This window comes from Bufo bufo, chromosome 2, assembly GCF_905171765.1.
Source record: "Bufo bufo chromosome 2, aBufBuf1.1, whole genome shotgun sequence".
Taxonomy (NCBI): Eukaryota; Metazoa; Chordata; class Amphibia; order Anura; family Bufonidae; genus Bufo; species Bufo bufo.
The window spans coordinates 20,834,024-20,856,798 of record NC_053390.1 but is presented as its reverse complement, the minus strand read 5'-3'; the positions used below and the strand labels follow the sequence as shown (position 1 = coordinate 20,856,798).

General features: G+C 45.2%; 1 protein-coding gene across 1 annotated transcript in view; it reads right to left on the bottom strand.

Moving 5' to 3' along the window:
• Positions 1-22,775, bottom strand: part of LOC120991125 (gastrula zinc finger protein XlCGF57.1-like) — a 220,157-nt gene that overhangs the window by 25,762 nt on the left and 171,620 nt on the right. The gene's annotated exons all lie outside the window — the stretch shown is intronic.

Below are 22,775 nucleotides of genomic sequence, written 5' to 3'. Positions count from 1 at the left end.
AGTTTTTTAGGTACTATTTTAGGGAACATATGATTTTTGGTTGCTCTATATTACACTTTTTGTGAGGCAAGGTAACAAGAAATAGCTGTTTTGGAACAGTTTTTATTTTTTGTTATTTAAAACATTCATCTGACAGGTTAGATCATGTGGTATTTTTATAGACCAGGTTGTCACGGACGCGGCGATACCTAATATGTATACTTTTTTTTTTATTTATGTAAGTTTTACACAATGATTTCATTTTTGAAACAAAAAAAATCATGTTTTAGTGTTTCCATAGTCTGAGAGCCATAGTTTTTTCAGTTTTTGGGCGATTATCTTGGGTAGGGTATGATTTTTGCGGGATGAGATGACGGTTTGATTGGCGCTATTTTGGGGTGCGTGTGACTTTTTGATCGCTTGCTATTACACTTTTTGTGATGTAAGGTGACAAAAAAAAGGCTTTTTTTTACACCGTTTTTTTTTTTTTTTTTACGGTGTTCACCTGATGGGCTAGGTCATGTGATATTTTTATAGAGCCGGTCGATACGGACACGGTGATACCCAATATGTATACTTTTTTTTATTTATGTAAGTTTTACTCAATAACAGCTTTTTTTAAAAAAAAAAAAAAATGATGTTTTAGTGTCTCCATATTCTGAGCCATATTTTTTATTTTTTTTTGGGCGATTGTCTCAGGTAGGAGCTAATTTTTTGCGGGATGAGGTGACGGTTATATTGGTACTATTTTGGTGGGCATACGCTTTTTTGATCGCTTGCTGTTGTACTTTTTGTGATTAAGGTGACAAAAAAATGGTTTATTTAACACAGTTTTAATTTTTTTTTTTTTTACAGTGTTTATCTGAGGGGTCAGGTCATGTGATATGTTCATAGAGCCGGTCGATACGGACGCGGCGATACCTAATATGTCTACTTTTTTTTTTTTTACAATTTTTTTTTACTTTATTTGGGGAAAATTACATTTTGGTTTATTTTTACTTGAAACTTTTAATTTGGGGGGGGGGGGACTTTATTTTTTCAACTTTTTTTTTTCACTTTATTTTTTGTCCCACTTTGGGACTTCAACTTTTGGGGGGTCTAATCCTTTACAATGCATTCCAATACTTCAGTATTGGAATGCATTGGCTGTATGAGTAATACAGTGAGTATTACTCATACAGCTTCCAGCCTGTGAGATCCAGGGGGCTGCATCTCACAGGCTCATCACAGGAAGGCAGCACCGCTGCCTTCCATGCCATCGGGTCCCCCCTACAGCCGCATGGGGACCCGAAGGCACCGCCGCTGCACCAGGTAAAAGCCACAAACCGCAGGTCTGAATTGACCTCCGGTTTGCGGCGATCGCCGACACGGGGGGGTCACGGGACCCCACCGCACTTTTACCCAAGGTGCCTGCTTAATGATTTGAGCAGGCACCGGGTTCCGATCACCGCCCGCCGAGACATTATACCTCTAGACCGAGATCGCATACCTACCTGTGAAACAGCCAATGAATGGGAGCACCTATCTGTCATATCTCATGAAATGTCCCCGCTGAAAGAGTTTGATGTTGGACTGTTGATAGGCCACGATTGTCCCGAAGCCTTGATACCACGAAAGGTAATCACAGGAGGAAAGGGTGAACCCTACGCTGTTCAAACTGATCTAGGATAGGGTTTTTTGGAGGAAAACAGCAGATCACAAGCAAGACAGGTGACAGGATTGTGTCATTGAATATCTGTCCAAGAGTTACCAACTGTAAGTCCAGCAAAAGTAATCAAGATCCTTGAATCCGACTTTGCAGACATAAGTTCTAAAGAAAAGAGTGTATCTCAAGAAGACAAAGTTCGTACACACTCTAGAAGAAAGTATTCAGCAGAATCAACAAGGTCATCTTGAAATGCCCTTATCTTTTAGAGAACGACCTCGTCTGCCAAATAACAGAAATCTTGCCCTAGCAAGAATGAAATGTTTGAAAAAAAAGATGGTAAGAGATACCAAATTCAAGCAGGATTATTTGAAATTTATGGAAGGCATCCTCGAAGGACATACAGAGAAAGTTAATAACCAACCTAAAGAAGAAGTGTGGTACATCCCACATCAAGTTGTTTACCAGATAAGATTAGAGTAGTATTTGATTGCTCAGCAAAGTACAATGGTGTTGCATTGAACAATCATCTACTAAAAGGACCAGATCTTACAAACACTCTGCCTGGAGTACTCTGTAGATTCAGAAAGTATCCCGTAGCGGTCATGTGTGACGTTAAAAAGATGTTTTATGTGAAGAATGAAGATAGAGACTTCCTGAGGTTTCTATGGTGGGAGAATGGAGATACAGATACAGAGCCAGCAGAATACAGAATGAAAGTACACTTGTTTGGAGCAGCATCATCTCCAGGTTGCGCCAATTATGGTATGAAGTACCTGGCTAATTAGAATGAAAAGGATTGCCCATCAGCAGCAAATTTTCTGAAGAAAAAAACTTTTATGTAGATTATGGTCTATAAGTCTAGAGTCCACAGAATCTGCAATCAAACTAGTGAAAGAAAGCCAAAAGTTATGCTCAAGAGGAAACCTGCGCCTTCACAAATTCATCTCAAACAACAGAGAGGTACTGGAATCTATCAGCTATACAGCTCCTCCTGTACCAGGCCCTCTAGTCTTCTCTTTGCCTCTGTACTAGGAATGATTTTTACTTCATTGCCTGACGCACTATTTAACAAGACTTCCCAGTCCTGTTATGCACCAGACAGCTGCTCTCCCTCCATGGGAAGATTGTTGGCTGGCATGCTAGGAATGTTCTTTGTCAACCCTGTAAAGTACTACTGCATGCTGAACAGCTGCGTTACCCCATTTTATGATGGAGTACTCACGTTGTTATTACTGCTCCTCTGCTTTCTTTTCACATAGTTACATGGCACAGTCCTGGCAGAGTACAGGGATCACCACTGGATGTTCTATCCTGCAAGAGTACGCAGCGTTGGGAGCACCAGCCGCTACTGCAGTTTTGGGTCATCGCTGGATGTCCTCCACCATACAGAATCCTTCTGGGTGGTCAATGACAAGCGTCTTCGCTGGACATCCTCTCAGATATGGCTGTGACAGGACTAGTGAGTGCCACACACCTGCCGGTGGGTGGACTTTTCTGTGGCTTGCTCTGGTATCGGACATGGTCCCGTACCTCTTCCATGGTCCGGGTGTTCTTGGTACTACCTTATGTTTTCTGATTAGTTGTGCTACATGACAGAAGGCCGTTCCCTTGGGCCTGGCCATTGTTTGCGCCTCCTTCCCCCTTCCCAGGGGGTTTCATTGTGCTCTGCTGGTAGCTGGATTCTACATGTCAGTGTAGTCTCTCCCGGCTTCCCCTGCTGACTTCTGCATCCTTCTCCTTCTACTCCAGTACCTCTCAGACCAGTGGGTCTCTACTTGTATTACCAGGGCCTGCGACTGGTTCCCTGTGACTTTATGTAGCCAGAGATATCTCTGGTCTTACATTTCACAGCGATATTAATGTCTTTCAGAGGCTTGTTCCTAAGCCTCCTCTGTATGGTAAGCAGGTCTTTACGTTCCCTTCTCCTGACCATTACCTAAGACCCCCCTCATTCGGGGGTTGGCTGTTTTCTCTGGCAGGAAGAGGTTTCCACCTTTTCATAGGGTGTTTCTCTTTGCCTCTTTTCTCTTTAGCCTCCAGTGCTTTTTTGTTTCCTCTCTACCTTGGCCTTTACATGTGGTTGGCCACAGACAGGCCGTGTTCCTTTTTCCAGGCATTTTATCTCCTGCCAGGCACCCTTATAGTCTATTTTGTTTTGTTGGATCTGTCCTCTTGGGGCTTCTCCTCCTGGAGTTTCCTTATATATGCAGAGCGCTAGGTTGTTTCCAACTTAAGTCTTCCATATGCAGAGCGCTAGGTCGTTACCAACAGACGTTGCTATGCTACTCTGTTTCCTCAGGGGGAGCCCTGGTTCTTCTAGATCCTTCCTCTGGCTCTCTAGTGCACTCTTGGTTAACTCTTGATTCTCGCGCAGGACATCTGGTCCTGTCCCTTATCCTCCAGCGCTTTATAATTTTTCCCCACCTTGGGTGGAGCTGGTGGTTTCGCTTTGTTCCTTCTTGCAGGCCTTGTTTCCCAGGCACCTGTTTCCCAGTCCTTGGGATCCTGACGGACTCTTTTCTTCTTTGGAACCATTTCATGCTAGGGTCTCTCCTGGTCCTGTTGGGTCACATGGTTCCTCTGCACCTATGCACCCTTCTTGCATGAGATTTCAGCCCCACCCTCAAGGACTGCTTCAGGACGTCCCATGGTACTGTGTCCCCCAATGCCATTAACGAGAAAATTGGATTTTTGTACTTACCATAAAATCCATTTCTCGTTCAATGCATTGGGGGACACAGATCCCACCCTCTGTTTTTACTTACTCTCCCTGTCACTGGGCTGCTGTTCTCTTTTCCTTTCCCAGTCCAGGACATGTTGGCTCTTCGCTTTTGTTTCTCTCTCCTACTGCTATTGGTACAAACTGAATAACCTAGTGCTGTGGAGAGGGTATAGCCCACCTGGGCGGAGCCAACCTTTTTTGATATCTAGTGCCTCCTAGTGGTAGCTGGGCATATACCCATGGTACTTTGTCCCCCAATACATTGAACGAGAAACAGATTTTACGGTAAGTACAAAAATCCAATTATTTTGTGCTCACAGAAGCAGAAAAGATAATATGCCTTTAAGATTCATTTATAGTGTAAGGTAAGCTCAGTGACACAGCAGAAACAACAAAAAGCATAGTGTTAATCTGTTGTTGCTGGGCAGAAATCTAGACCAATCACAGCCAGCTTCTCACATAGCAAGGGTTTTCACCAATCACAGCCAGCCTCACACACAGTCTGTCTGGGAATTCCCCTAGCAGGATCTGCTAGAATCATTATTCACTAGAGACAGGAGCTGAACACACATTTTTATGGAAGCAGGAGAGGCCAAAATAGGTATTTAAAACAGTCATATAATGTTCCTGTTGTTAGTATTGTGATTGGAACTATATATTGAACCAGTTATCTGTGTGTTTCCTTACAGTTCCACCAATTGCAAAGTACAAATACAAATTGCAAGCTACAGTTGCAAACTGTGAACTACTACAAATACCATACAAACATATTGCAATCCAAATTGCATACAACCATACCAGATCATACTCAACCAATCTGAAAATAGTTACTTCTAACTTCATACCGCCATTTTGTGATATCTTTTCAACACGTTTTGTAATATATGAAGAAAAGTTGAAGTTAATAAAGAAGTTATTTTTTTAAGCAATTGATGTGCTCTTTAAACCTACTGTTTCCATAGTACGGCGCTATAGGAATTACAGAGTAATAGACAGTCTGGTTAGACTAAAAGTCAGGAGATATCAAAATTCTTCTAATGCCACAGCGCAAAAGGCACTTCATAGTGCTGCGCCTGCTATATGGAGTAAGAGCTATAATTGAAAAAAGGAGCGGCTAGCTCCCGAGCTGGTGACGTACAGAGTAGGGAGCAGCGGCGCTGTCCAGAGACACCGGTGAACATGACGTCAGTGGAGCTGAAGAGGATTCCAGAGTGGTGCTCTATATCTTAATCAGAGACAACTGGAGGAGGAGGACAGAAAATTGCATCTATTGATGGCCACAACAAAGGGACAGCTTTTGGGGCAATATATTGTGCTGTCACAGAAAAAAATGCACTATAGTAATAGATGCAAACATAAAATATGGACTAAGCCCTCACTCTTATAATAAAATCTGAGACTTAGCCAATACACTCACCTAAAGAATTATTAGGAACACCATACTAAAACGGTGTTGGACCCCCTTTTGCCTTCAGAACTGCCTTAATTCTACGTGGCATTGATTCAACAAGGTGCTGATAGCATTCTTTAGAAATGTTGGACCATATTGATAGGATAGCATCTTGCAGTTGATGGAGATTTGAGGGATGCACATCCAGGGCACGAAGCTCCCGTTCCACCACATCCCAAAGATGCTCTATTGGGTTGAGATCTGGTGACTGTGGGGGCCATTTTAGTACAGTGAACTCATTGTCATGTTCAAGAAACCAATTTGAAATGATTCGAGCTTTGTGACATGGTGCATTATCCTGCTGGAAGTAGCCATCAGAGGATGGGTACATGTTCTCATTCTGTTTATGCCAAATTCGGACTCTACCATTTGAATGTCTCAACAGAAATCGAGACTCATCAGACCAGGCAACATTTTTCCAGTCTTCAACAGTCCAATTTTGGTGAGCTTGTGCAAATTGTAGCCTCTTTTTCCTATTTGTAGTGGAGATGAGTGGTACCCGGTGGGGTCTTCTGCTGTTGTAGCCCATCCGCCTCAAGGTTGTGCGTGTTGTGGCTTCACAAATGCTTTGCTGCATACCTCGGTTGTAACAAGTGGTTATTTCAGTCAACGTTGCACTTCTATCAGCTTGAATCAGTCGGCCCATTCTTCTCTGACCTCTAGCATCCACAAGGCATTTTTGCCCACAGGACTGCCGCATACTGGATGTTTTTCCCTTTTCACACCATTCTTTGTAAACCCTAGAAATGGTTGTGCGTGAAAATCCCAGTAACTGAGCAGATTGTGAAATACTCAGACCGGCCCTTCTGGCACCAACAACCATGCCACGCTCAAAATTGCCTAAATCACCTTTCTTTCCCATTCTGACATTCAGCTTGGAGTTCAGGAGATTGTCTTGACCAGGACCACCCCCCTAAATGCATTGAAGCAACTGCAATGTGATTGGTTGACTAGATAATTGCATTAATGAGAAATAGAACAGGTGTTCCTAATAATTCTTTAGGCGAGTGTATATTTTGATCAAAACACATTTGTGCCCACCTACCTATTGCCAAGGTGGTCTCAGTTTAGGCAGGTCCTACACTAAACCTACCTATGCTGTTATGTATTTATGTTCAGATGCGCAGACCCCACAGCATGCAGTATATAGTATATAACACCCCACAGTATGCAATATATAACAACACACAGTATGCAGTATTTAGTATATCACACCCCACAGTATACAGTATATGTAACGCCCCAAAGTGGCATTACCACCTTTGCACCCCGCTTCTATCTCTAATGGTCCAATATCATGTCATCTTGTGTATTTATTTCAGGTCCAAACACTGTGCATTTACTATTTTGAAACTTTTTATGTTGACGTGTAATATACCTGGTTCAACAGTAGGTGGCAGCAAGCATAACAGAGCTACAGTTAGAGAGAATGGAACCCTTCTTTTCATTTTAACTCTCCCTCTAAGGAGCGGAGGGGACTAGTTAGTTAGAAGTCAGTCTAGCTTACCCCCTGCTAGGGGAAGGAAGCAAGGGCTGGGCATGTCGCCGTTGGACGTGCTCCAGCTAAGCAAAGCAAGCCAGTTAGAGCACCTTTAGCTCTGCTGGACATGGAGGCCACAGCTTAAAGCCTCAGAAGCCAGAAGATGTTTTTCCTGGACAAATCTAGAGACAGACCAGACTACAAAGTGAAGTACAGCATAAAGAAGAAGCTGAGATCTATAGCCAGCCTGTCAGTACAGCAGAGCCAGAGAGCAACAGATGTAGCAGAGAGTTTGCCTGCCACAGTTTCAATGCTAAAGCCTGCTGGGACCAAGACAAAGTCTGCAAACCGTTTGGAGAAACGTTTATGCAAAGTAAAGCTGTTATTGAACTTCATCACAAGGTCTGGACTCAATTTATTCTTCATCCCCAAGTTAAAGAGGACCTTTTATTAGTCCAAACATTATAAACTAAATATCAGGATAGGTAGGGGATAGTGCCGCTCCGTTTGCCCGCTGCGGCCCCCATTGTATTCGCATACTCCGAATCTCCTCCTTGCACCCCGACGTCACAAAGCCAGAGCACCGTAATCTTGCGATGCTCGAGCTAGCGCATGTCCAGTGTCAGCCACTCAGCATAGTGTTCCTTCCCTGTGCTGGCATCAGCCTCAGGGAACGAATTGCGCATGCTCTAGCTCGGAGGATGATGCCGGGCGGTGCTGGGCTCCTTCACAATGGGCGTGGCTGGGCTCAGAGTCAGAGACCGCTGGACTCATCTCTCAAGCATGGAGGAGACCGGACTCATCTAAGGTCAATTTACATATCTATAAAATCGTTGTTTTTTTTACTCACTAAAAGCACAGAGAGCTATGGGGACTGGATATTGTGAATGTGCTAGCGGTGATCTAGCAGCCCATGTCCTCAGCTCTATACCCAAAATCCAGGTGAAAAGTTCCCTTTAAGTCCTCTCTTCCTTTTGTACTTTGTTTTATTTCCCTTCCCTGCTGGCATTAGGCCTGAGGAGGTCTCCTATTCCTTCATCTGGGAAGGAATAGGCCATCCGTGTCCTTTCCCTATCTGTAGGGCCCAGTTAGGCTGGGTTCACACGGGCGTTGCGGGAAAAGGTGCGGGTGCGTTGCGGGAACACCCGCGATTTTTCCGCGCGAGTGCAAAACATTGTAATGCGTTTTGCACTTGCGTGAGAAAAATCGCGCATGTTTGGTACCCAAACCCGAACTTCTTCACAGAAGTTCGGGCTTGGGATCGGTGTTCTGTAGATTGTATTTTTTCCCCTTATAACATACCGTATTTTTTGCCCTATAAGACGCACCGGCCCATAAGACGCACCTAGGTTTTTGGGGAGGAAAATAAGAAAAAAAGAATTTTTGAACCAAAAGGTGTGCTTTTGGTGGGTTTGGAACTAATGGTGGTCTGTGGATGACGGACACTGTTATGGGGGGATCTGTGGATGACGGACACTTATGGGGGGGATCTGTGGATGACGGACACTTATGGGGGGGGATCTGTGGATGACGGACACTTATGGGGGGGATCTGTGGATGACGGACACTTATGGGGGGGGATCTGTGGATGACGGACACTTATGGGGGGGGATCTGTGGATGACGGACACTTATGGGGGGGATCTGTGGATGACGGACACTTATGGGGGGGATCTGTGGATGACGGACACTTATGGGGGGGATCTGTGGATGACGGACACTTATGGGGGGGATCTGTGGATGACGGACACTTATGGGGGGGATCTGTGGATGACGGACACTTATGGGGGGGATCTGTGGATGACGGACACTTATGGGGGGGATCTGTGGATGACGGACACTTATGGGGGGGATCTGTGGATGACGGACACTTATGGGGGGGATCTGTGGATGACGGACACTTATGGGGGGGATCTGTGGATGACGGACACTTATGGGGGGGATCTGTGGATGACGGACACTTATGGGGGGATCTGTGGATGACGGACACTTATGGGGGGATCTGTGGATGACGGACACTGTTACAGGGGGGGATCTGTGGCTGGCACTGTTACAGGGGGGGGGATCTGTGGATGGCACTGTTATATATGTGCCATCCACAGACCCCCCACCCCATAACAGTGCCATCCACAGTGCCCCCCCCCCAGCCCATAACAGTGCCATCAACAGACCCCCACCTCTTAACTGTGCCATCCACAGATTCCGTGTGCCCCCCCCGCCGCTGTCGCCGCCGCCCCCGCCGCATACAAATATAAAATGTATTATTGAATTAAAAGTTATTAAACATGCCCCCCTCACTCCTAATAGTACAATATATCCGAATTTCTTCTGTATAATGCCGGCAGGCGGGGCGGGCAGCCGGCGCGTCCCTCAGTGACGACACTTGTCTGCGCCGCCTGCTTCATTCATAAAATAGGCGGCGCAGGCACGTGACATCAGGGAGTTACGCTGCCGCCCGCCCGTCCTGCCTGCCGGCATTATACAGAAGAAATTAGGATATACGGTACTATTAGGAGTGAGGGGGGCATGTTTAATAACTTTTAATTCAATAATACATTTTATATTAGTATACCGGAGCGGTGGGGCGGGGCTATAGTACAGTGACCGCACCGCCCCACCGCTATTGCCGGCCCCCAGCTCCTCCTCCCAGTCCGTCCCCCAGCCCCCGCTCCGTACATCGCATCCAGCGATGTTAAACTGTCAGCATTCGCCCCATAAGACGCAGGGGCATTTTCCTCCCATTTTTGGGGAGGAAAAAGTGCGTCTTAAGGGGCGAAAAATACGGTAGTTATAAGGGAAAATAATAGCATTCTGAATACAGAATGCATAGTAAACTAGCGCTGGAGGGGTTAAAAAAATATAAAAAATAATTTAACTAACCTTAGTCCACTTGATCGCGGCCCGGCATCTCCTTCTGTCTCCTTTGCTGAACAGGACCTGTGGTGAGCATTAATTACAGGTAAAGGACCTTTGGTGACGTCACTCCGGTCATCACATGATCCATCACCATGGTAAAAGATCATGTGATAGATCATGTGATGACCGGAGTGACGTCACCAAAGGTCCTTTACCTGTAATTAATGCTCACCACAGGACCTGTTCAGCAAAGGAGACAGAAGGAGATGCCGGGCCGCGATCAAGTGGACTAAGGTGAGTTAAATTATTTTTATTTATTTTTTAACCCCTCCAGCGCTAGTTTACTATGCATTCTGTATTCAGAATGCTATTATTTTCCCTTATAACCATGTTATAAGGGAAAATAATAATGATCGGGTCTCCATCCCGATCGTCTCCTAGCAACCGTGCGTGAAAATCGCACCGCATCCGCACTTGCTTGCGGATGCTTGCGATTTTCATGCAACCCTATTCACTTCTTTGGGGCCTGCGTTGCGTGAAAAACGCAGATTATAGAGCATGCTGCGATTTTCACGCAACGCACAAGTGATGCGTGAAAATCACCGCTCATCTTTACAGCCCCATTGAAATGAATGGGTCGGGATTCAGTGCGGGTGCAATACGTTCACCTACCGCATTGCACCCGCGCAGAAATCTCGCCCGTGTGAGCGCAGCCTTAGGGTGAGATAGGGATATTCATACGCCAGAACCTAAGCCCAATCATTGAGGTTTATTCATACTGTTAGCAGTCAGAGCACGGATTAGGGACTCAATGTCACGGATGGTGTACAGGAAACAAGACAATGCAATACAATAATGACTCACTGGATCCACAACTAAGGAACAAAAGGGAGACCCCTACATGAGACCTGCCACTCTCCCTAATTGCTCAGCCTATGCGAACACCCCAAAGGTGGATGGGCGCATATCCACGTACCTCGGCTATCTAATACCTGAAGACCCTACAATAGTGAGGGGACACGACCACCGGCTCCCTACACTAGACACGGAGGGAGTCAGGGTCACCTGAAAATCCAGCAGACAGAAAATCACAAATAAAGGAACAGCACTTATCTTGCAGAGGACTGGAAAATAGAAACAGCAAGCACACACACTCCAGGAAGTTGTATAAGCCGCAACCTAATGCATCATGGGGAGGAACTTAAAGGGAAGCAATCAGTCCAACTGCATGACAGCTGAGATAGACTAACGAGATAAGAAACCAAACCAAAACAAAGAAACTCAAGGAGGAGGATCTGGAAAGCTCCTGTCAGAGCTTCTCAACTGTCTGGTTGTGACAGTACCCCTCCCTCTACGAGTGGACTCCGGACACTCAGGGCCCACCTTCTCAGGATGGGACCTATGGAAAGCCCTGATGAGACGAGTGGCCTTAATGTCCGTCACTGGGAACCACATCCTCTCCTCAGGACCATAACCCTCCCAATGAACGAGGTACTGGAGGGAACCGCGGACAAGACGAGAATCCACGATCCTAGAGACCTGAAATTCAAGATTTCCATCAACCATAATCGGAGGAGGAGGCAAAGGCGAGGGTACAATAGGTTGAACATAAGGTTTCAATAAGGACTTATGAAAAACATTATGGATCTTCCAAGTCTGAGGAAGATCAAGACGGTAGGCAACAGGATTGATGACAGACAGGATCTTGTAAGGCCCAATAAACCTAGGACCCAACTTCCAGGAGGGAACCTTCAATTTGATATTCTTGGTAGACAACCACACCAGATCACCAACATTCAGGTCCGGACCAGGCACACGTCTCTTATCTGCCACACGCTTATATCTCTCACTCATGCTCTTTAGATTATCCTGAATCTTTTGCCAAATAGATGACAAAGACGAGGAGAATCTGTCCTCATCAGGTAAACCAGAAGACCCCTCTCCCGAGAAAGTCCCAAACTGCGGATGAAACCCATATGCACCAAAAAATGGTGACTTATCAGAGGACTCCTGACGACGGTTATTTAAAGCAAACTCAGCAAGGGACAAAAAAGAACACCAATCCTCCTGATTCTCCGCCACAAAACAGCGCAGATATGTCTCTAGATTCTGATTGACGCGCTCTGTCTGGCCATTCGACTGCGGGTGGAAAGCAGAAGAGAATGACAACCGAACCCCCAAGCGAGAACAGAAAGCCTTCCAGAATCTGGAAACAAACTGCGTGCCCCTATCAGAGACTATGTCTGAAGGAATACCATGCAATTTGACAATGTGGTCAATAAATGCCTGCGCCAGCGTCTTAGCATTGGGCAAACCAGGAAAAGGGATGAAATGCACCATTTTGCTAAAACAGTCCACCACCACCAGAATCACAGTCTTCCCCGAGGAACGAGGCAAGTCCGTTATGAAGTCCATGGACAGATGTGTCCAAGGACGGGAAGGAATGGGTAAGGGAAGGAGAGGACCTGATGGCCGTGAATGAGGGACTTTGGCACGAGCGCAAGTCTCGCAAGCTGCCACAAAACCCTCAACCGACTTACGAAGCGCAGGCCACCAGAATCTCCGAGCGATGAGATCCAGTGTGGCTCTTGCCCCCGGGTGCCCAGCAAGGACCGTATCGTGGTGTTCCTTAAAAATCTTGTGTCTCAAGGCGAGAGGCACAAACAACCTCCCAGGAGGACAAAGATCAGGAGCCTCTGACTGGGCTGCCTGCACCTCTGCCTCCAATTCAGGAAAAAGAGCAGAGACCACCACACCTTCAGCCAAAATGGGACCCGGGTCTTCAAACTTCCCACCTCCCGGAAAACAACGTGACAGGGCATCTGCCTTCACATTCTTAACCCCAGGGCGGAACGTGACAACAAAATTAAACCTTGAAAAGAACAAAGACCATCTGGCCTGTCTCGGGTTCAGAAGCTTGGCTGACTCCAAGTAGGCCAGATTTTTATGGTCAGTAAACACGGTAATAAGGTGTCTGGCTCCCTCTAGCCAATGGCGCCATTCCTCAAAAGCCAACTTGATGGCCAACAATTCCCTATCTCCCACATCATAATTTCTCTCTGCGGAGGAGAGTTTCTTCGAGAAAAAGGCACATGGTTGCCATTTGGCAGGAGAGGAACCCTGAGACAAGACCGCACCCACCCCTACCTCAGAAGCATCAACCTCAACTATGAAGGGTAACGAAATATCAGGTTGTACCAGGATGGGAGCGGAAGCAAAACTCTCCTTGATATTAGAAAAGGCCTTACGCGCCTCTACCGACCAGGAAGAAAAATCTACCCCCTTTCTGGTCATATCAGTGAGTGGTTTAACAACAGAGGAATAATTCAAAATAAATTTCCTGTAATAATTGGCAAAGCCCAAAAAACGCATCAGCGCCTTCTGATTCTCAGGAAGCTCCCACTCAAGCACAGCGCGGACCTTCTCGGGGTCCATGCGAAAACCAGAAGCGGAGAGAAGAAACCCCAGAAATTGAATTTCTGGAACCGCAAACACACATTTTTCCAGTTTCGCGTATAATTTATTCTCCCGCAGGATGAGCAAGACCTGACGTAAATGTTCCTTATGAGTCTTGAAATCAGGAGAAAAAATCAAAATGTCATCCAAATACACTAATACAAATTTTCCCATTAAATGATAAAAAATGCTGTTCACGAAATGCTGAAAAACGGCTGGGGCATTCATCAAACCAAAAGGCATAACCAAATTCTCAAAATGGCCCTCAGGGGTATTGAAAGCAGTCTTCCATTCGTCTCCTTCTCTGACCCTGACCAGATTGTATGCCCCTCTTAGGTCTAATTTGGAAAAGACTTTAGCCCCAACAACCTGGTTAAACAGGTCCGGGATCAGAGGAAGCGGATAAGGGTCACGAATAGTGATACTGTTCAGCTCCCTGAAATCCAGACAAGGTCTTAAAGAACCATCTTTTTTCTTAACAAAGAAAAAACCAGCGGCAACAGGTGACTTCGAGGGTCGTATGTGTCCTTTTCTCAAACTCTCAGAGCTATAAGCACGTATAGCGACCCTCTCAGGTTGGGAGAGATTGTATAAACGAGATTTAGGCAGCTTGGCGCCTGGGATGAGATTAATAGGGCAATCGTACTCCCTGTGCGGGGGCAAATCCTGAACTCCACTCTCAGAGAAGACATCCGAAAATTCCGAGAGGAAAGGTGGTACAGTCTTAGTAGAAACCTCAGAAACAGATGTCATGAGGCAATTCTCTCTGCAAAAGTCACTCCAACCATTTATTTGCCTCGCTTGCCAATCAATGGTGGGGTTATGTTTAGTGAGCCAGGGTAGCCCCAACACTAGAGGAGTAGGCAAACCGCTAAGGACGAAACATGACACATCCTCAACATGAGCATCACTCACAATTAAACGGATATTGTGAACTATGCCCTTTAATGATTTCTGAGAAAGTGGAGCGGAATCAATAGCAAAAACAGGAATATCCTTTCCCAAAGTGCATACCTGGAAACCATGAGTTATTGCAAATTGACTATCAATGAGATTGACAGCTGCTCCACTATCCACAAAAATCTCACAAAAAATGCTCTTGCTCTCTAGCGCCACCCTAGCAGGCAGGACAAAACGGGAACTACAAGCAAACAGAAAACCTTCAATTTCCACCTCAACCCTCAACCCTCAATAGTAACAGACGGAACATTTTTAAAAGATTTTTTCCTTTTTGTTTCTTTATTACTCCCAGAAGACTGCCTGAATCTCCTAGAGGGACAAACATTTGCCAAATGATTTATACCTCCACAACAAAAACAAACCCTCCCATGCGGGCTGAATCCTCTATTGTCAGAGGCAATCAACCCCAGCTGCATGGGCTCCTGCTCAGAAGGGGCTGACAGCGACTGAGACCCCTGCGCACAGAAAGAGACCGCTGCACTGTCCCGGGACTGAGTATGACAGGAAGGAGAGATCTCTCCTCTCTCTCTAAGACGCCTGTCAATACGAACGGCCTGAGACATAGCAGAATCCAAGGAGGTAGGTCTCTCATGAAAGGCAAATGCATCTTTCAATCCCTCTGAAAGACCATGGCAAAATTGACTTCGGAGTGCAGCATCATTCCAACCAGTATCAGCTGCCCATCTCCGAAATTCTGAGCAGTATATCTCTGCGGATTGTTTACCCTGGCATAACAGACGTAGTCTAGACTCAGCCAGAGCAATACGATCCGGATCATCATATATCTGACCCAGGGCTAAAAAGAATTCATCCACTGAACGGAGGGGCAGTGCCCCCTCCGGCAGCGAAAAGGCCCAGGATTGAGCGTTACCCCTGAGCAGCGATATAATGATCCCACCCTCCGTTCTTCATCACCAGAGGAATGGGGAAGAAGGCGAAAATGGAATTTGCAAGCCTCTCTAAAACGCACAAAATACTCACTACCCCCGGAGAATGTATCCGGGAGCGAGATCTTAGGCTCAGAACAAACTCCATGAACGCAAGCTGAACCGGTCACTTGAAACTGAGAAAAAGTCTTACGGAGATCAGCTACCTCCAATGAAAGACCCTGGAAGCGCTCAGCCAAAAGTGAAACCGGATCCATGCTTGAGACGGTTTTGGCGGCTTATAATGTCACGGATGGTGTACAGGAAACAAGACAATGCAATACAATAATGACTCACTGGATCCACAACTAAGGAACAAAAGGGAGACCCCTACATGAGACCTGCCACTCTCCCTAATTGCTCAGCCTATGCGAACACCCCAAAGGTGGATGGGCGCATATCCACGTACCTCGGCTATCTAATACCTGAAGACCCTACAATAGTGAGGGGACACGACCACCGGCTCCCTACACTAGAGGGAGTCAGGGTCACCTGAAAATCCAGCAGACAGAAAATCACAAATAAAGGAACAGCACTTATCTTGCAGAGGACTGGAAAATAGAAACAGCAAGCACACACACTCCAGGAAGTTGTATAAGCCGCAACCTAATGCATCATGGGGAGGAACTTAAAGGGAAGCAATCAGTCCAACTGCATGACAGCTGAGATAGACTAACGAGATAAGAAACTAAACCAAAACAAAGAAACTCAAGGAGGAGGATCTGGAAAGCTCCTGTCAGAGCTTCTCAACTGTCTGGTTGTGACACTCAATAGGTGGTGACCATTCCACGTTCTCTAGGTTCCAGGCCTAGAACCTTTCCCCCCCTTCCTCCTGTGTTCGGTGTGGAGTGTTTTCCGCACACTGCACCGTGACAATAACACCCCACAGTGTGCAGTATATAGTATATACCACCCCACAGTGTGCAGTATATACCACCCCACAGTGTGCAGTATATAGTATATACCATCCCACAGCATGCAGTATATAGTATATAACATCCCACAGCATGCAGTATATAGTATATAACATCCCACAGCATGCAGTATATAACATATACTGCATGCTGTGGGATGTTATATACTATATACTGCATGCTGTGGGATAACACCCCACAGTATGCAGTATATACCACCCCACAGTGTGCAGTATATAGTATATACCACCCCACAGTGTGCAGTATATAGTATATACCACCCCACAGTGTGCAGTATATAGTATATACCACCCCACAGTGTGCAGTATATAGTATATACCACCCCACAGTGTGCAGTATATAGTATATACCACCCCACAGTGTGCAGTATATAGTATATACCACCCCACAGTGTGCAGTATATAGTATATACCACCCCACAGTGTGCAGTATATAGTATATACCACCCCACAGTGTGCAGTATATAGTATATACCACCCCACAGTGTGCAGTATATAGTATATACCACCCCACAGTGTGCAGTATATAGTATATACCACCCCACAGTGTGCAGTATATAGTATATACCACCCCACAGTGTGCAGTATATAGTATATACCACCCCACAGTGTGCAGTATATAGTATATACCACCCCACAGTGTGCAGTATATAGTATATAACACCCCACAGTATATAGTATATAACACCCCACAGTATATAGTATATAACCCCCCACAGTATATATATAACACCCCACAGTATATAGTATATAACACCCCACAGTATATAGTATATAACACCCCACAGTATATAGTATATAACACCCCACAGTATATAGTATATAACACCCCACAGTATATAGTATATAACACCCCACAGTAAGCAGTATATAGTATATACTACCCCACAGCAAGCAGTATATAGTATATACCAGGCATGGCCAACCTACGGCTCTCTAGCTGTTGTAAAACTACAATTCCCACCATGCCCTGCTGTAGGCTGATAGCTGTAGACCGTCTGGGCATGATGGGAGTTGTAGTTTTGCAACAGCTGGAGAGCCTCAGGTTGGCCATCCCTGGTATATACCACCCCACAGTGTGCAGTATATAGTAAATAACACCTCACAGTATGCAGTATACAGTATATAACACAACACCTCACAGTATGCAGCATATAGTATATAACACCCCACAGTATGCAGTATATAACACCCCACAGTATGCAGTATATAACACCCCACAGTATGCAGTATATAACACCCCACAGTATGCAGTATATAACACCCCACAGTATGCAGTATATAACACCCCACAGTATGCAGTATATAACACCCCACAGTATGCAGTATATAACACCCCACAGTATGCAGTATATAGTATATAACACCCCACAGTGTGCAGTATATAGTATATAACACCCCACAGTATATAGTATATAACACCCCACAGTATGCAGTATATAACACCCCACAGTATGCAGTATATAGTACTAAACACCCCACAGTATGCAGTATATAGTACATAACACCCCACAGTATATAGTGTATAACCCCCAGTGTGCAGTATATAGTATATAACACCTCACAGTATGCAGTATATAGTATATAACACCCCACAGTATATAGTATATAACACCCCACAGTATACAGTATATAGTATATAACAAAATGATACGCAACTGACAATACTAGCTAATTCCTCAAGCTGATGTTAAAAGCTGAGAACTTTGCCAATATCTTCCCGTCAGAAACATATCGGAGCCCATTCAGGCACCACGTCACGGTGTCTCAGCAAGCATGGGGTCCTACCACTTAACTACCCCTGTTGTGTGAACAGGGTCTGAACAGTGCTAGAAACCAACTCACAGCCAGACTCTCACATGCCTCCATAGTGGTATCACCAATGCATTGTGAGGTAAAATAAAGCTTTGAGCTGCACCCACAACAGACCATGTAACACACAAGCTACCAGGTGCAAAAGAATGTTACCAACAAAATAAAGTGGCACATTCTATACACATAAAGACAAAAACCTCACTGAAAATAGTGGCATAAACGGGTGGAAATGCTCCAAACCCAGACACTGTAGCGTTTCTATAACCGGGGAAGAAATTCCTCCGCATGCGGTCCGCAAATAACGGCATGAGGGGCTCCGATATGTTCCTGACTGGAAGATATTGGCAAAGTTCTCAGCTTTTAACTTGAGGAATTAGCTAGTATTGTCAGTTGTGTATCATTTTGGTGCATTTTTTGCAGTGATTTGTGTATGTATATTTTTTTATCTGCACAATGTATCATTTTGTGTAAGATGTTCTTGTGGTGCATCTGGTCCGCCCCCGATCCTCCATTGTACGCATTTTTTGCTGGGGATTGCTGTTATCTGCAGCATGCATGCAGAGGAATTGCTCCCCCGGTTATACACACACTCCAGTGTCTGGGTTTGGAGCATTTCCACCCGTTTAGGCCAGTGAGATATAGTATATAACACCTTACAGTATGCAGTATATAGTATATAACATCCCACAGTGTGCAGTATATAGTATATAACACCTCACAGTATATAGTATATAACATCCAACAGTAAAAAGCATATACTATATAACACACCACAGTATGCAGTATAAAGTATATAACCCCCAGTGTGCAGTATATAGTATATAACATCCCAAAGTATGCAGTATATAACACCCCACAGTATACAGTATATACTATATAACACCCCAAAGTATACAGTATATAAACCCCACAGTGTGAAGTATATAATATATAACACCCCAAAGTATATAGTATATAACCCCCCACAGTATGCAGCATATACTATATAACCCCCCCCCCACAGTATGCAGTATACAGCCAGGTCCATAAATATTGGGACATCGACACAATTCTAACATTTTTGGCTCCATACACCACCACAATGGATTTGAAATGAAACGAACAAGATGTGCTTTACCTGCAGACTGTCAGCTTTAATTTGAGGGTATTTACATCCAAATCAGGTCAACGGTTTGCATATGTGCCTCCCAGTTGTTAAGGGACCAAAAGTAATGGGACATAATAATAATCATAAATCAAACTTTCACGTTTTAATACTTGGTTGCAAATCCTTTGCAGTGAATTACAGCCTGAAGTCTGGAACGCATAGACATCACCTTACGCTGGGTTTCATCCCTGGTGATGCTCTGCCAGGCCTCTACTGCAACTGTCTTCAGTTCCTGCTTGTTTTGTCTTCAGCAAGTGAAATGCATGCTCAATCGGATTCAGGTCCGGTGATTTCTTTGGCCATTGCATAACATTCCACTTCTTTCCCTTAAAAAACTCTTTGCTTGCTTTTGCAGTATGCGTTGGGTCATTGTCCTTCTGCACTGTGAAGCGCCGTCCAATGAGTTCTGAAGCATTTGGCTGAATATGAGCAGATAATATTACCCGAAACACTTCAGAATTCATCCTGCTGCTTTTGTCAGCAGTGACATCATCAATAAATACAAGAGAACCAGTTCCATTGGCAGCCATACATGCCCACGCCATGACACTACCACCACCATGCTTCACTGATGAGGTGGTATGCTTAGGATCATGAGCAGTTCCTTTCCTTCTCCATACTCTTCTCTTCCCATCACTCTGGTACAAGTTGATCTTGGTCTCATCTGTCCATAGGATGTTGTTCCAGAACTGTGAAGGCTTTTTTTAGATGTCGTTTGGCAAACTCTAATCTGGCCTTCCTGTTTTTGAGGCTCACCAATGGTTTACATCTTGTGGTGAACCCTCTGTATTCACTCTGGTGAAGTCTTCTCTAGATTGTTGACTTTGACACACATACACCTACCTCCTGGAGAGTGTTCTTGTTCTGGCCAACTGTTGTGAAGGGTGTTTTCTTCACCAGGGAAAGAATTCTTCGGTCATCCACCACAGTTGTTTTCCGTAGTTTTCCGGGTCTTTTGGTGTTGCTGAGCTCACCGATGCGTTCCTTCTTTTTAAGAATGTTCCAAACAGTTGTTTTGGCCACGCCTAATGTTTTAGCTATCTCTCTGATGGGTTTGTTGTGTTTTTTCAGCCTAATGATGGCTTGTTTCACTGATAGTGACAGCTCTTTGGATCTCATCTTAGAGAAACTATTGTAATTAGCAACTTATTGTGCTTAAGTATGTCTGGTTTTTCTATTTCTCTAATGAATAAGGATTGTTCATTCATTATGGCTTACTTTTTCCGCAGATAATGTCTTCTGCCGGTGATGGTGATCGGACTGGGCGCAAAGCGACATCCAAGCGCAGACATCTGGCGTGTAGGGATTGTGACACCCCTCTAGCAGACACCTATGAATTTAATAGGTGTCCTTGCCGTCTTCCTCCTCTGCCTAATACGGAGCCTACCATACAGGAGGTAGTAGTCTGGGTAAAGGAATTTGTTGAGTCCTCAATGAACACCCTAAAGGATTCCTTGTTGTCCAGAAGATCCCGTGCCCAATCTCCTCAGAGGTCTATTCCCATGCAGGAGGAAGCCTATCATACCATGGACGAAGTCCATTCCTCTGAGTCTAGCGGGGAGGAAGAAGAGGCTATAAAAGGTACTTCTTTCCTGCAGAGAAGACCCAGAGATTACTTAGATCCATCGGGGGACCAGGATGTTGATCCCGGGGAAGCTTCAGCGTCCACCTCTAGGGGGCAAAGGGCCTTCAAAGTGGACGAGACTCTGTCTCGGTTAATGAAGCTAGAATGGAAGCATTCTGAGAAAGCACCAGTCATCTCAAAGCGCTTCAAGTCCATGTTCCCGATTGTGTCATCCCAATTAGATCAGTGTGGCACTGTGCCCAAAGTTGATTTGGCAATCGCAAAATTGTCTAAGAGGACCCTTGTCCCAGTTGATGACGGCTCCAATTTACAGGACCTGATGGACAGGCGGGTAGAATGCACCTTGAGAAGATCTTACTCCACCGCTGCTGCTGCTGCATCTATGGCTATATCCTCTACAGAGGTAGCCATCTTCCTTTAAAGACTCCTCCGGCAGGTGCAGTCGGATATCGACTCTGGCATATCCCGTGATGACATCCTGGTGCAGATTAAGTACATTCTACTTGCCGTGGATTTTCTGTGTGACTCTGGCCCACAGCAGTTAAAGTTAGCCTCTAAGGCTATGGCCCTTTCTTCAGCGGGTAGGAGGCCATTATGGCTAAAACCTTGGGTGGCAGATAATGCCTCCAAGTATAATTTATGCAGCCTCCCTTACGAGCCAGGAAGGCTTTTTGGGGACGAACTGGACCGCATTATGGAAAGTCTTGCCGATAAAAAAGGTAAATGCCTCCCTCAAACCCCTAAGGGTAGGGGTAGGCAGGGTAGAGGGTCCAGATCCTTTCAGGGCCAATCCAGGCCTCAGCGAGGCTGTGGGTCCAGGAAAGAAGGATAATATAGTTCCAGTGGGAACAAAAACAATAAGTCAGACCACTGACAGCCCTCCCTTTCTGCCAGATCCAGTTATAAATTTGACTCCTATTCTTTCAGACCTCCCAGTCGAAGGCCGTTTAACTTTTTTTCTAAATACCTGGACAGAGTTTGTTCCAGATCCCTGGGTCCTGAATATACAGGGTACAGGATAGAATTTCTTTTTGTTCCCCCAAGCGGTGTTGGAGGAGTCTATACTGGAATACAGGCGGAAAGGGGCCTTGGAGGAGGTTCCTCCAGAAGACATTGGGTCCTGCGTTTATTCGCCAGTTTTTCTTGTTCCCAAGGCCACAGGAGATCTCCGCTACCTCAACCGATTCATAAAGAAGAGGCGGTTCCGGATGGAGTCCATCAAATCAGTAATCAGCATCCTAAGCCCTGGGGACCTTATGGTTGGTTACACTAGATCTAAAGGGTGCCTATCTTCACATCCCTGTGTGCCAGGCCACCAGGAAGTATCTATGAGTGGCAGTAAGTCTCAGGGGGACGGTGAAACATTTTCAGTTTGCTGCTCTTCCCCCTTTGGCATCACAACCGTCCCCTATATCTTTACCAAGGTGGTAATAGCTATAGTAGCTCCCCTCAGATTGAGAGGCCTGGACGATTGGCTCCTAAAAGCCCACTTGGTAGAGACGCTTCATCTTCTGCAGGCTCAGTCCTTCCTCCAGCGTTTGGGCTGGATTATCAATTGAATTCACACAACCAAATGGAGTAGGTCAGGCTAGTGGTAATCTTTTTAGGCTAAATCCTTAAATCCAGTAGAAAATCACAATAGTGGGTAGCTAATTAATACTTAACATTTATTAGTATCAGTAATAAAATAATATGCCCTTTAATAGTCATTAAAATTTTTATTAAATCTGAATGTAACCTATTTGCTGCATAGGTATCTCTAGATAGCAATGCTATCAAAGAGTGGGAGGGGACCACAAAAAATGCAGGGATAGTAAT